This window comes from Rattus norvegicus, chromosome 17 (assembly GCF_021556685.1).
Source record: "Rattus norvegicus strain SHRSP/BbbUtx chromosome 17, alternate assembly SHRSP_T2T, whole genome shotgun sequence".
In the NCBI taxonomy this organism is placed as follows: domain Eukaryota; kingdom Metazoa; phylum Chordata; class Mammalia; order Rodentia; family Muridae; genus Rattus; species Rattus norvegicus.
The window spans coordinates 48,392,282-48,405,734 of NC_141550.1; the positions used below are offsets into that span (position 1 = coordinate 48,392,282).

The 13,453-nt window shown below is 42.2% G+C and overlaps 1 long non-coding RNA gene across 3 annotated transcripts in view; it reads right to left on the reverse strand.

Moving 5' to 3' along the window:
- LOC120097923 (uncharacterized) overlaps positions 1 to 13,453 on the reverse strand; it is a 29,817-nt gene that overhangs the window by 15,877 nt on the left and 487 nt on the right. For 2 of the 3 annotated variants that reach the window (XR_015641676.1, XR_015641674.1), the window contains exon 2: positions 12,670 to 12,771. The exons of the other annotated variant lie outside the window; for it this stretch is intronic. This is a non-coding gene — a long non-coding RNA (uncharacterized LOC120097923). The remainder of the gene's footprint in view (positions 1 to 12,669; positions 12,772 to 13,453) is intronic. 3 annotated transcript variants of the gene reach the window in all.

Genomic DNA, 13,453 nt, shown 5'->3' on the forward strand with positions numbered 1-13,453 from the left:
TCTTAGTTACTTTTCAGTTGCTGAGATAACTTCTATAAAAAAATGTATTTACTGGGGGGTAAAGGTTTCCGAGGGTTAGTGTTTATGATCGTCATTGTGGGGAGTATAGCAGGCTGGAAGGGCGTTGGGCAATAGCTGAGTATTTAAACCTTGATCTACAAGCACAAGTGTTAACTAGGAATTTTATGGTCTTTGAAACTTCAAAGTCAGCCCTCAGTGACACACTCTTCTAAAAGACTATACCTAATTTTTCCCAAACAGTTTCAACTGAGGACTAAATATTCAAGCATATGAGCCTATGGGGTCATTATCATTCAAACAACCACAAGGGGATTATTTTATAATTTGTCATTATTGTTTTAAATTTATGAGTCTTGATTCACATGCATCTGTGGGCCATATGAGTGCTTGGAGGGAAGAAGGTGTTGGATCGTCTGGAACTGGAGTTACAGATGACTGGGAGCCACTGTTTGGGTGCCGAGAATTGAACCCAGGTACTCTGAAAAAGTAGCCAGTGCTCTTAACCAACGAGCCATCTCTGAAGTCCTCTTGAAGGGCAAGTGTAATAATAGATTCATTCGTTCCACAGAAGCTCCTCAGACTATATTCCTGTCACTGAAGTAGACTGAGCGACTCTCCCCCCTCTTCACTTTCCCCCCAACTTCTGCCTCATTCCCCCTCCTTTTTTCAGAGTATTTGAAACAAAGCAAAACAAAGCAATAGCCCAAGCTGTCCTTGACGTTATGGGAATACTTGCTCAGCCTCCTAAATGCTGGGATGACATACGTGGGTGACCATGCCTCATTTGGCTTCTGCTTTAAAGTCATGCCATGAAAGTGGCATTGCAGAAAGAGGTCTCAGGTAAGGACTAATAAAGGTTTCTGCTGATCTGTTCCAAAGGATGCTCACTGTTTACCTTGCTGTGCCCCTGCACTAAACACATGATATTTCTGTCTACACTTGCTGCTCAAACAGTACCTTACATGGTGGCTTTTTTCAGTGTATGTCCATTACTAGAAAATCAGCTTCCAAAGTATGTCTCCTACAGCACCACAGGACGGAAATTACTTGCTATGTACTATTCAGGATATTTAAATTTAATTAGCAAATTAACTGGAAAATTTAGCTTAACCAAATAAATAGCTGTATCTTTTTTTCCAAATGCCAACTTAATTTTTTAAAATCACATTTATTTGTGTGTATGTGTGTGGGTATACACATGCTATGAGTATGTGTGTTTATACAGAGTTCAGGGCACAAATTCTCCCCATATGGGTTCTAAGAATCATGAAAAATCAGGAGGTACAGATGTGATACACATGCCTACTTTAGGCAAAATGCTCATACAAATAAAATAAAGCCCTTTTTACACACACACAGACACACACACACACACACACACACACACACACAAATGATTTATTAGAAAAAGACACCTGCTGCCTGAGCCTAATGACAGGAGTTCAATCCCCAGATCCTACAAAGCAGAGAGAGAGAACTAACTTCTCAATGCATAGATTAAATGAACTAGAGATTCCTCACAAGAGGCAACATGTCAGTTAACAGTGATAAAAAGTCAGAATCACCAACATATGTCCACTCACATTAAAGACTGAGACTTTCTTTTGGAGTAAGTTTGACCAACAGTAAATGCAAATTTGAATTCTGTACTTCTCACCCTATGTCTTCTACTTCTCCATATCTTATCTGTATGTTGTGAATATGTGTGTGTATCCTGACCTATCTGTAATCTGTCTATTGTATAAGACTCTATCTGTGCCAACCTGAATATTGTCCTATCTTCTAGATCTCTCCCTAACAAAGGGCACTACTCTGTATTTTTTGAACAGATCATAAAATGTCATATGGGGAAGGAATGAAAATACAGAAATTGTTAATAGAGTTTTACAAGGTATTCTTGTTGGTGTTTAAATCTCAGCGTGCACCCAGACAAAGCACACCAAACGAACATGGTTCCACGTGGAGAGGTTTAATGAAGAGGAGTAGAAGAGGGGATATGCTGGACAAGAGCATGTGGAGGGAAGGGGGTAGGGTGGGGGAGAAGGGATAGGGACAAAGAGGGCATGAGAAGAGGAAGAGCAAGAGAGAGCAAGACAGGAGTAAGGGGGGCCAAGAAGCCCCTTTTATAGTCAGGCACAACTGGCTGTTGCCAGGCAACTGTGGGGGTGGAGCTTAGAATACCAACAATTCTATTTTATGAACTCCAATTAGCCCCAAAGCACTCAGAGAAGCAAACATATCTACCATCAAGTAATATCCACGTTTGTTTTCAGCATTTATAATAGGTACTTATTTTATAAAGCTGCTTTCATCTTGCTTTCTGTTTTCAAAGCATGGTAATCAAACACACACACAACATATATATTGTCTTCTGAGTCAGAGCCATGAAAAAAGTATGCATCTAAAATTAAAGCTCTGCACTAGCTTAGGTTCTGAAAGTTGATAACATGGAAAACCCAATGCTGGTGGTGTTAGCTGTTACACTGTCTTCTTAAAGGCAGGCTAAACCGACTGAGCACACAACAGACTATCAGTCTTAGAGTGACCTCAAAGTGTATTAACTCAGCTGTGAGTTCCAAACACCAAATGCCAAAAGTTCCAGTCTTCTTAATATAAGAGATATTTTTATAATAACCTATACTTGAAAATTGTCCTCTCACCTCCACATGTTCACCCACACTCCCACATACATGTTAAGTAAATAAAAACTCAAACTATCAACCAACTCTTTAAAAATGTTGAAGAAGGGGCCGAGAAAACGTCTCAGCAGTGACGAGTACTCAGTGCTCTTGCAGAGCGCGTGGGTTTAGTTCAGAACCGTGTTGGGTGGCTCAGGACCACCGTTAACTCCAGTTCCAGGGGATCCAATTCCCTCTTCTGGATTCAGAAGCCACTTGTATTTACATGGTGCACATCTACCTAGGCACACATGTATACACTTAAATAATTAAAACTTAAAAAAATTTTTTGAAAATGTATCTTATAATATCAAACCTTCAGCCAAATTTAATTTTTTTATATAAGAATAAGCAAACACATCTCATCTGTTCCAAATTTGCTGGGTTTTTTTTCCACTGAAAAAATATTAGAATGATTAGTGCATATGTGCATAGTATTATATGTATGAGCATGTGCATGTACATACAGCATGCATGTGGAAGTCAGAGGACAACTTTGTGGGGTCAGTACTCTTTGTCAACCTTGTGGGTGTCTGTACTGAACTCAGATCACCAGGCTTGGTAGCAAGCACCTTTTACTGGCTGAGCCATCTTGCTGTCACACCCTGCTTTCATTTTAGTACATAGTAAAATAATATGTATATGAGAGAACTGTTTTGATCTTTCATGGTTTCTTAGACAAGGTGACAATGTTGCTCAGGCTGGTCTTGCACTCACAATCCCAAGCAAAGCTCTTACATCAGCCTTCTGAGTGCAGAGGCTAAAGGCACTCACCACTATGCACTTCATGGGAAACCACTCTAATCCTGACTTTGTCTCAATCTCTCTAGAGTTTAAAAAAAATCACTTTTGACCCCTGAAAAATAATGTAGATGCTGAAAATATATCTCTTTGTGTGGAGCATATGAAATGAAATTCTCTGGAAAAGCTACGCCTGTGTTGTCTCCCATTCTCTACCTCTCCATTTTCCCAGTTCTCCAGTCTCTTTTTGCTTCAGCTGCCTCCAGAATCTCTGAACTCCCTCTCAGTCCCCATCTGTCAAGCTGCACTCATCACATTGTTAAGGGAGACCATAACAATGACTTCCTGTGCAGAGGTGGGTAATTCTTATCCCCAAAGCATCCATTTGTGTCTTACAGAAAAATACCTAACTTTATATTATTTTTTAAACTCACCCAATCTTTACAAAGTGCTTACAAATACTCATAGTTGTTCAATATTCACTATTAATTAAAAATTTGTATTCAAATTTATTTCAAGATTTGGTTATTTTAAGAGAAATCATTAGAAAATGAACCAAAAAAATTGAGAATAAGAAAGCTGATTAAAAGATCCAGAGAAAGAAGATCCAAAAGACACAAATATCTGCAAATATCTGGTTTTTTGAAGACAATCCTTTCCAAAGCAAACAACCAACAACAACAACAACAGCAACAAAAAAAATGGTAAGCTGACCCCTGACACTATTAATGATTCTCTGTTATGCTTGCAGACAGAAGCCTAGCATAACTGTTCTCCAGAAGGCTTCACCCAGCAGCTGAGTCAGACAGATGCAGAGACTGATAGCCAAACATTAGATGGACCTCAGGGAGTCTTATGGAAGAGCTGGGGGAAGGACTGAGGAACTGGAAGGATTAGGAATTCCAGAAGAAGACCAACAGAGTCAACTAACCTAGACCTTGGAGGTTCCCAGAGTCTGAACCATCAACCAAAGAGCATACATGGGCTGGAACCTAGGCCCCAATATACATGCACATAGTAGATGTGCAGCTTGGTCTTCAAGCGGGTCCTCCAATGGAGTGGGAAAGGGGCTGTCCCTGGTTCTGTTATCTGCCTGTGTGTCCTGTTTCCCTAACTGGGCTACATTGTCTAGCATCAGTGGGAGAATTTGTGCCTTCTCCAACAGTGACTTGATGTACCAGGGAGAAGGGGGATGTAGGAGGGGTGAAATGGGGGCAGGGATGAGGGGGTGGGGCTGTGATCAGGATGTAAGTGAATAAATAAATTAATGGAAAAAATTAGAACAAAATAGACCACTCAAAAATCTTATTTTTCAAGATGGCCCTATTTAGAGGACTGTCAGGTCACACAGGCAGTCGAAGTATTCAGAAATGAGCTTAAACTGTACTATAGGAGTTCAGATAATTAGATAAATGCCAATATTCCTCAGGAACCTGTGAAACTGACTCCCACTTGCCAAAAGGAGTCATTTCCCTTTTCTCCCAGCAGAAGAGGCACAGGGCTACCTGTGGCGCTTCTCAGCATGACAAAGCCCATGCTGACATCCAGGCTGTTACACATTTCAAAGTCCAGGCTAGCATCCTGCCCTTCTCACCTCCTCCTCTACCCCAAACCCCATACAGCTCACAGGCTTACCCTCTCCCAGGTACTCACCTTCTAATAATAGTCATTATGCTCTCTGTGTTTAATAATAGTCATTATGCTCTCTGGCTACTTCTCTCACAGACAGCCCTGGAATGTCCAGTCTGCTGCTGCGTTAAGTCTAGTTCTTTCTCTGCTCCGGATTCTTCCAGGTCTCTCTCTCTCTCTCTCTCTCTCTCTCTCTCTCTCTCTCTCTCTCTCTCTCTCTCTCTCTCAGTAAAAATCTTAACCATATCATGGAGCAGTCATGTTGGCAGTTTCTTTACTGAAGCCCCTCACATCCAAAGGCTACAAGTCCACAGAATCAACCCAATTCAGCAACTGTGTTCTAAAAATATCAGTGCTGACTGAAGGCTTTCCCACACTTACCATATTTATAAAGCTCTCTTATGTGGCTGCTCTGGGGATTCATAAGGAATCTGGGGATTCATACTAAAGCTTGTATTGCACTGACTGCAATGGATTTCTCACCAGTGTGGATACGAAGACACTAAGAAAACCCTGCATTCTGAATAAAGGCTTTGACAAACTCATTGTGATTGTTGGGATATGCTTGGCCCAGGGAGTGGCACTATTAGGAGGTGTGGCCTTGTTACTGTGGGTGTGGGCTTAAGATTCTCACCCTCGAAGCCCTTGGTCCTGAACCCCCAGTGAACGTGATTGTTTGGGGGAGGGCGGTAATTGGGGGAGGATGGGGAGGGGAACACCTATAGAGAAGGGGAGGGGGAGGGGTTAGGGGGATGTTGTCCCGGAAACTGGGAAAGGGAATAACAATGGAAATGTAAAGAAGAAAGATTCTCACCCTTGCTGCCTGGAAGTTAGTATTCTGCTAGCAGCTAATGAAGACATAGAACTCTCAGCTCCTCCTATACCATGCCTGCCTGGATGCTGCCATGCTCCCACGTTGATAGTACTGGACTGAACTACTGAGCCTGTAAGCCAGCCCCAATTAAATGTTGTCCTTATAAGACTTGCCTTGGTCCTGGTATCTGTTCATGGCAGTAAAACCCTAACTAAGACACTCATTACACTGATCGTGCTCCTCCCCGGTGTGTATTCACCGATGCTGGACAAGGTGTGAGCAAAGGCAGAATGGCTTACCACATGCTTTACATTGATATGGGTTTCCCCTGTGTGGATTATTCCGTGTTTAATGAGGTCACTGCAGGCATTGAAGGCTTTCCCACACTCCTTACATTGATGAGGTTTCTCTCCAATGTGGCCCTGCTGATGTTCATTCAAGCCTGATTTCTGGTGAAAGGCCTTTCCACACTCCTCACAGTCATATGGCTTCTTCCTGTGTGGATTCTCTGGTGTTGAATGAGGACTGAGCTATGAGTGGAGCTCTTCCCACACTCACTACACCTTTATCATCTCTCTCCAGCAGAGTGTTGATGCTGCCTTTGCACTCACTTATGTTTACAAGTTTCTCTGCACTAGGATTCAGAGGAGCATCTCTTTGGAGTCTAATATTCCCAAATGCTCTGATTCCTTTATGACTTCTTGTTTTGATAGTAACCCCTACTTTACAGGCAGTTTCACCACCTGGAACAATGGCCAGAAAAACAACAAATGGATCCACATCAGAAAGATGCATGCTGGGAATGGAAAATTTGAAATTCATATAATGTGCTTGCATTCTGTCTAAGCTCCACCTTACGGTTACCTGGCAACAGCCAGGTATACCTGACTCCCTATAAAAGGGGCTGTTTGCTCTCTCCTTTCTTGCTCTTGCTCTTGCCTTCCTCCTCCTGCTCTGTCCACCTCACCCCTTCCCCATCTCTCACATTCCCTTCCCCCTCTCTCTCCATGTGCTGGTGGCCAGCCTCTACTCCCCGCCCCTCTCTGCCTCTACTACCCTCTGAACTCCCCCCACCATTGCCTGAATAAGCTCTATTCTATACTATACTGTTGTGTGGCTGGCCCCTCAGGGGGAAGGGATGCCTCAGCATGAACCCTCTGAGGCACCCCTTTCTCCCATACCTTACACACCTCCACCAAAACATATCTCCCTTCTCTTTATCTTTTTATAAACATATCAATAGGACCAAAGTCCTATATCCCAGCAAGAACAGAAAAGAGAAAACAAAACTGAGTCAGTAAGGTGTGGTAATTTGAAATAGGTCAAGTTATTAGATACATCTCCCTTTAAAGACTGACCTAATGGAGATCAGTGGTACAGGTCTGAAATCTATTACATAGAAGGTGAGTAAGAACTCAAATTCAAAGCAACCTGGAGAATGTAGTGAGACCTTGTCGTAAGATACATAATTTAAAAGGGGATGAGAATATAGTGCAGCTGAAAATCGCTTGGCTTGTACAAGGCTAAGGCTCAATCCTCAGCACCAGAAAGAACAAGGAGGGGTTGAGAGGGGGTCTAATTTCCCTGTCCTTGAGTGCTCCTGACTCTTTCTATGGAAAATGACAGAAGTGATGGTATGAAACTTTTGTATAGCAGGAATTTTTATAAAGCTTTGTGTTTTTCCCTCTTGCTTTTTCTCCATGGGAGAAAACTAGCTGCCATGATAACAAGCAACCCCACCGTGATATACCTAATTACATATAATTTGCCTCAGTAAGTTGCTATATGTTGTTTGAGTTCACAAAAAAAAAAAAAAAAAGGACCAGTTCTGGAGGAACCTCCACTTCAGGCCCAAACATGTTTGTCTAGAAGTATCCTTCAAGACCTCTTGTCTGGGGAAGGATAGGCTGCCCCTTCCCTGGTCTCAAGGCAAGAGGAAAAGACAACAGATTGCTTAAGAGTGAAACCACATGTCCTTTGGAGCCTGCTTTGGTTTCTAGCACACATGTGGTAGCTCATAACCACCCATAACTATGGTTCAGGGAATGGAACACCCCTTTCTGAACTCTGTGGACAATTAGCATGCACACGGCACACATAACTGCAGGCAAAACACTTGTACACATAAAATAAATCTAAAATAAAATTTTAAGAAACAAACATGTGACATTTTTAAAATGCCAGTGATAGGAAGTCTCATCAGAGGAAGAAATTTTGCCGTGCAACCTTCTTTGTTGACCAGAGGCCCAACCGACCGTGTGTGACTGCGTGAGACTGTGTGAGAAAAGACATCTGTCCTTTCTCATCTGCTCTGCTCTGCTCTGCTCTGCTCTGCTCTGCTCTGCTCTGCTCTGCTCTGCTCTGATGTTCTCCGTTGTCTATTTGTGGTTTTGTTCTCTTCTGCTTGTTTATGTTTAAGAATCTCACTCATTTTAAAACCAAACGCACAGCCATGCTGGATCATTCGTCATAATGAATATAATTGGAAAAGTTGTCGGAATCTACAAGATTCCGTGACTGTTTCTAAGGAGGAAACAGTCCAATATTGCTGAGGAAATCCCCAGCTGGGATCACCTCCCCTTGTGGCCCAGGAACAAGTGAGGTGGGCTAGTTTTCGTGAGCAGTCAGTGGTCCAACAAGCACAAAGATTTTAAGCCATACCATGTAGCTCAGGCTTTGTAAATGGTTACCAGGAAAAACAATGTGACCTTTTCAGCCAGGTGGGGAACTATTGAGGAACAAAACTGAATAAAACATTAAAAAGTTCAGTTAGAAAAGGAGATTGTTAGTATGTTAGCCTTTCTTCTAGGGTTACCCAGCAACAGTCAGGTAGGCTTGGCTTGCTATAAAAGGGACTGTTGGGTCTCAGCTCTCTCTGACTCTTTTCCCTCTCTGACCCCTTTTCCCCTCTTCCTCCTCCCCCCTGCCCTCTCCCTTCCATGTGTTCCTCGATGGCCAGGCCACCAGCCTTCTCTCTCTCTCTCTCTCTCTCTCTCTCTCTCTCTCTCTCTCTCTCTCTGACCTTCTTTGTCCCCTCTCTTTCTCAGTCTCTACTCCCTTCTCAATCCCCTTCCCATGCCCCTAAATAAACTTTATTCTATACTACACCAGTCTTACGACTGGTACCTCAGTGGGGGAGGGATGCCATACTGTGAGGTACAAAACATATCCTTGGTCCTTACAAAACATATCAAAGATGGTGTACTTGTAGTCATGGTGCCAAGAAACATGGGTTATAAACACAGGAAAAGGAAGGGGATGGTCACTGCAAGAAAGGTTCATTTTGAAACTGGCTGCGAGGTGGGGGTGGTGGTGGTGGTGGTGGTGGTGGTGGTGGTGGTGGTGGTGGTGGTGGTGGTACAAGGAGCAAAGACCTGACTCATGGCCCTCACCTGTCACCTACTGTACTCCTTAAAAACTGTGCAAAAAAGTTAAGGAACCCATGAGGTGAGTCAAAGCACCTCCTTCACACCCCAAGTACAATGGGAGCTCTGGATGAAATCTATGCAGACTTTCTGAGAACTGTGGCAGATTCTTAATGGGAATGAACTGTGTGTGAGCTTCAAGAAGGGTAAAGGCACGAGCCATGCAAGCTTGATAACTCGGTTTTGATCCCACTGAGGTATACAGAAACTGGACATGTAATTGTCCAGAAGTTTACAGGCTGACTAGCATGAGTACACAGAAAAGTAGAAGCAAGGAGAGAGACCATGGCACAACAAGGTGGAAGGTGATAAGCAACTCCCACACTGCCCTTTACTTACATACCTATACCATAGCATGTGCACACCTTAATTCATAAACAAGCACATACTACACATGGACAATAATAAATAGTTTTAAAAAATACAGGATAGAGACCCTAACCAATGCTTCCCTGGCCACTTCTGCTGGGTGGTATGTCTTGGCATTCTACTGTTTCTCTGCTGCTTGTTGTTTTGCTTCTTTGATTCTGCTTACTGAGTATTTAATAAACTCATTCATTCAAAATGGAAACATCCGTGGATCATTCTCTGTGTGGAAAACCTAGGGATGACTCAGTGTGGCAAAGAACTAAAACTTCATGGTGATAGACAGAGAGACACTGAAGTTACCAACAAGCAGGGTTGTTCCAGAAGGGTCTGTCAACCTTATTTATGCTATCAGATGGCTATACTAGTCTTGACTGACATCTTCATTCAAAACCTCATTAGATCCTCGTAAGCAGCAGCCAGATTACCAGTTCACACAAACTCAAACACTTGGAGCTGGGGAGCGAACCCAGGGCCTTGTGCTTCCTAGGCAAGCGCTCTACCACTGAGCTAAATCCCCAACCCTCAAACACTTGTTTTTATAAACCATTATCATTCAGCCTCCTCCCTGCTGTCTGGGAGCTGCTGCTGCACCCAGGCCTGCAGCTCCTCAGGCAGAATGGCCAGGAACTGCTCCAGCACCAGCAGCTCCAGGATCTGTTCCTTGTGGTGTGTCTGCCGAGTCCCCACAACTGGCCCAGGAATCTCTTGGTAACAAAAATGTCTACAATGTTGTTGTGAAGCCTCTTAGCCAGAAAAGCTGTCCACTGAAAAATAGCTTTGCTGGTCTTGGAGAGGACCTTCCTGGACCGTCCTGTTCTTAAGGACATCCTCTCCCTGTGCTGAAACTATTCTGGGGTTAATGTAGAGGGTTCACTGCAGTGAGTGAGAAAAAATATGATTAAAGACTCTTTGATTCCATCTGCCTAAGGAGTGAGAACCTGACAACATAATCCTATGTCAATGGTAAATAAAAGTAGTGAGAAAATACAGAGAATGAAAACAATGTACAGAATTATCATTAAAAGTGGCCAGGCATCGGGGAAGCAGAGGAAGCCAGGTCTCTGAGATTTGGAGGCCAACCTAGTCTACATATTGAGTTCCAGGCTAGACAGAACTGTGTAGTGAGAGCCTGTCTGAAAATGAAAATAATTTTTAAGTATAACTAGGTATTACTTGCATATGTTTTGGAAAAGCATATGGTAAAAGGCACATTAATCATCCGAAGTCTAGATTCTTTCCTATGTTCTTGTATTTGAAATACTTTCTACCCTTGAATTGTGACTCTGTGTTCAACCACGTGACTTAATTTGGCTCATGTGCTATTGGCAAACCAGAGACCTGAAAGATACTTGTATGACTGGGTTTGGCTTACTTTTTCCCTTCTCAGTGATACAAGGTTATACCCAGGCAAAAGTCTTCAGATGAGCTAAGACACAAGAAGAGTTAAGTCATCCCACTAATAATGAGATCAGCTTAGATCAACTAAAACTGGAGAGGTTGACAGACACATGGGTATGCCTAACTTAAGACTCGTAGAATTATGTGGCCATTCTACAACTGACAGCAAACATACCAATATGCCCTGCCCATGGTTGGCCATCCACAAAAGGCCCAGTGATATTACACTACTCTGTCAGAGCAACAGGTAACTGAAATACAGGAATGAGGGTATGATATAACTATTGAACAAAGGAGGAAAATGAGTATACTTCTGATTGTGTAGTTTGTATACTTGTCTACCTGATTATTGTTAAAATTTGGAATAAAATATGTATTCTAAGGAGAGGGTAAGAACACAAAGTATGATGATTCAAATATCTGGTAATATCTGGTAGCTGAAGGGAATGAAGGCTATAAGAAGGACAAAAGGGGAGCTTAAAAAAACTCCTCACTGGGCATGAAACATTGAAAAACATGGATTTGAAACAAGTACTAAACGCAGTGCAGTAGGATTAGTTTAAAATAACTGGGATTGCCTGGTGAGAAAAGACAAATGAAGATCCAATATCACAGACCAGGCAAATGACACACGAAGAGAAGTCACCTAAGGGTACATCATGCCACTAACAATAGGTAGGGGGTTCTGGTGGCTTAGCTATGAGAAAAAACAAAATGTGTGATACAGGAGGGTGTAAAGCTTCATAAGCAGACCAGCAAACGCCACCAGTAGAGGTGCCTGCCACCATGCCTTGCAACTGAATTCAATACTGAGAAATAAATAGCCAATTCCCGAAAGTCATTCTCTGGTTTCCACAGGAGCAGCAGAGCATGTGCACACAAACACATACATACAAGATTCATTAGACTGAAATAAACAGCTAAACATTTTAGACTCTCTTTCATGGAAAATTGCAGTGGGAGGCTGAGGATCATTTAAATTCAATCCTTAAGTGCAAAAGGAGGGAACTGCACACTGGGCTGAGGATGGGAAGAGTCTGGATCCTACTCAAAGGCCTTGTGACAGGTCAAAGGAATGAAAGGAAGCTAGGATGTCCATGGCCACGTGAGAGAGGAAAGTGACGAAGCATAGGCTGGCAAGACACTAAAAACACAGGGGCTTGGATTTTATAAATGATTTGGGAAATTCTAAAGGCTTTTTAAAACATGACAAGACTGGATTTGTGTATGGAGAAGTTCTGCTATTGAGTGGGGGGAAAAATGAAAACAAAAGGGAAAGTGGAAGCCTGAAAGACAGTCCGGGGAAAGTAAGAATGGAAGCTATTGGGATTCATCTAGAAACACTTCCATTTAATTAAGGTGACTAAAATATACAATTTTGAAAGACAGATACAACTGAAAGAATAGTGTAAGTTTTGAAAATGTAGTTCCCTCATTCGTAGATGTCTATGGAACTGGGACTAGCTTAGAGCTCCGGGGTACAATTAGAATGCACTGAAAGCAAAGTTGTAATTTGGAAGGTGTTTTCAAGGTATATTCCTGTAAAAACTAGAAATGTCCTTTTTAAATTTAACATCCAGTCTCTATGGATTACCTGTAATCCACAAAGAAATCACTTCGTAAGTATTTACCCACAGTGTGTCAGGCAGTGAAACAACTGCAATTTGACGTATTCCCATATTCTTCCTAGAGTGAACTAAAAATCAGAAAAGTATAAAAACATTTTCTCATTAGCTTTGGCATACTTAGCAATATCAGAAAAACAATAATGTCAATTACCTATGTTGAAACCTAATTCCCAAATATACTGGGTCATGATTACAAGGAAATAGAGGAATAACTTAAATTCCCTGTAGATTCAAAGGAAATCTACTAAGAAGATAATTTACAGATCAGACTGTTCTCTTCCACAAGCTGATGGAACGGGAAGAAAGTGGGGAGGAGAGAGGTTACAACTAAAGGAGATTTTAAAGCTACATACAAGTGGCCTACAACTGCATTCTAGTTGGAATAAATCAATTGTAAAAGAAATCTAGAAGAAGGAATTTGAGTGTAAATTAGGTGTCAGATAGCATTCCGGAGTGCTCCTGCTCCTAATATGATGATGCAGGAAAATGTCCGTAGAAATGCTTAAAGTGAGGAGAGCTCACTCAGTGGTTCTTGGGGGGGAGCCGTTCTCAGCACCCATGTGGCAGCTTACAAAGTGTCTGTAACACTAGTTCCAGAGTATTGTAAACTTTCTGGCCTCCGTGGGCACAGGCAGCACACTGTGCAGATACGCACGTTCAAATGAAAAACTCAAACACATAAATAAATATTAATAATTCTTTTAAAAATATACTGGCAGTGACATGTCATACCTGTAGTTTATTATACAA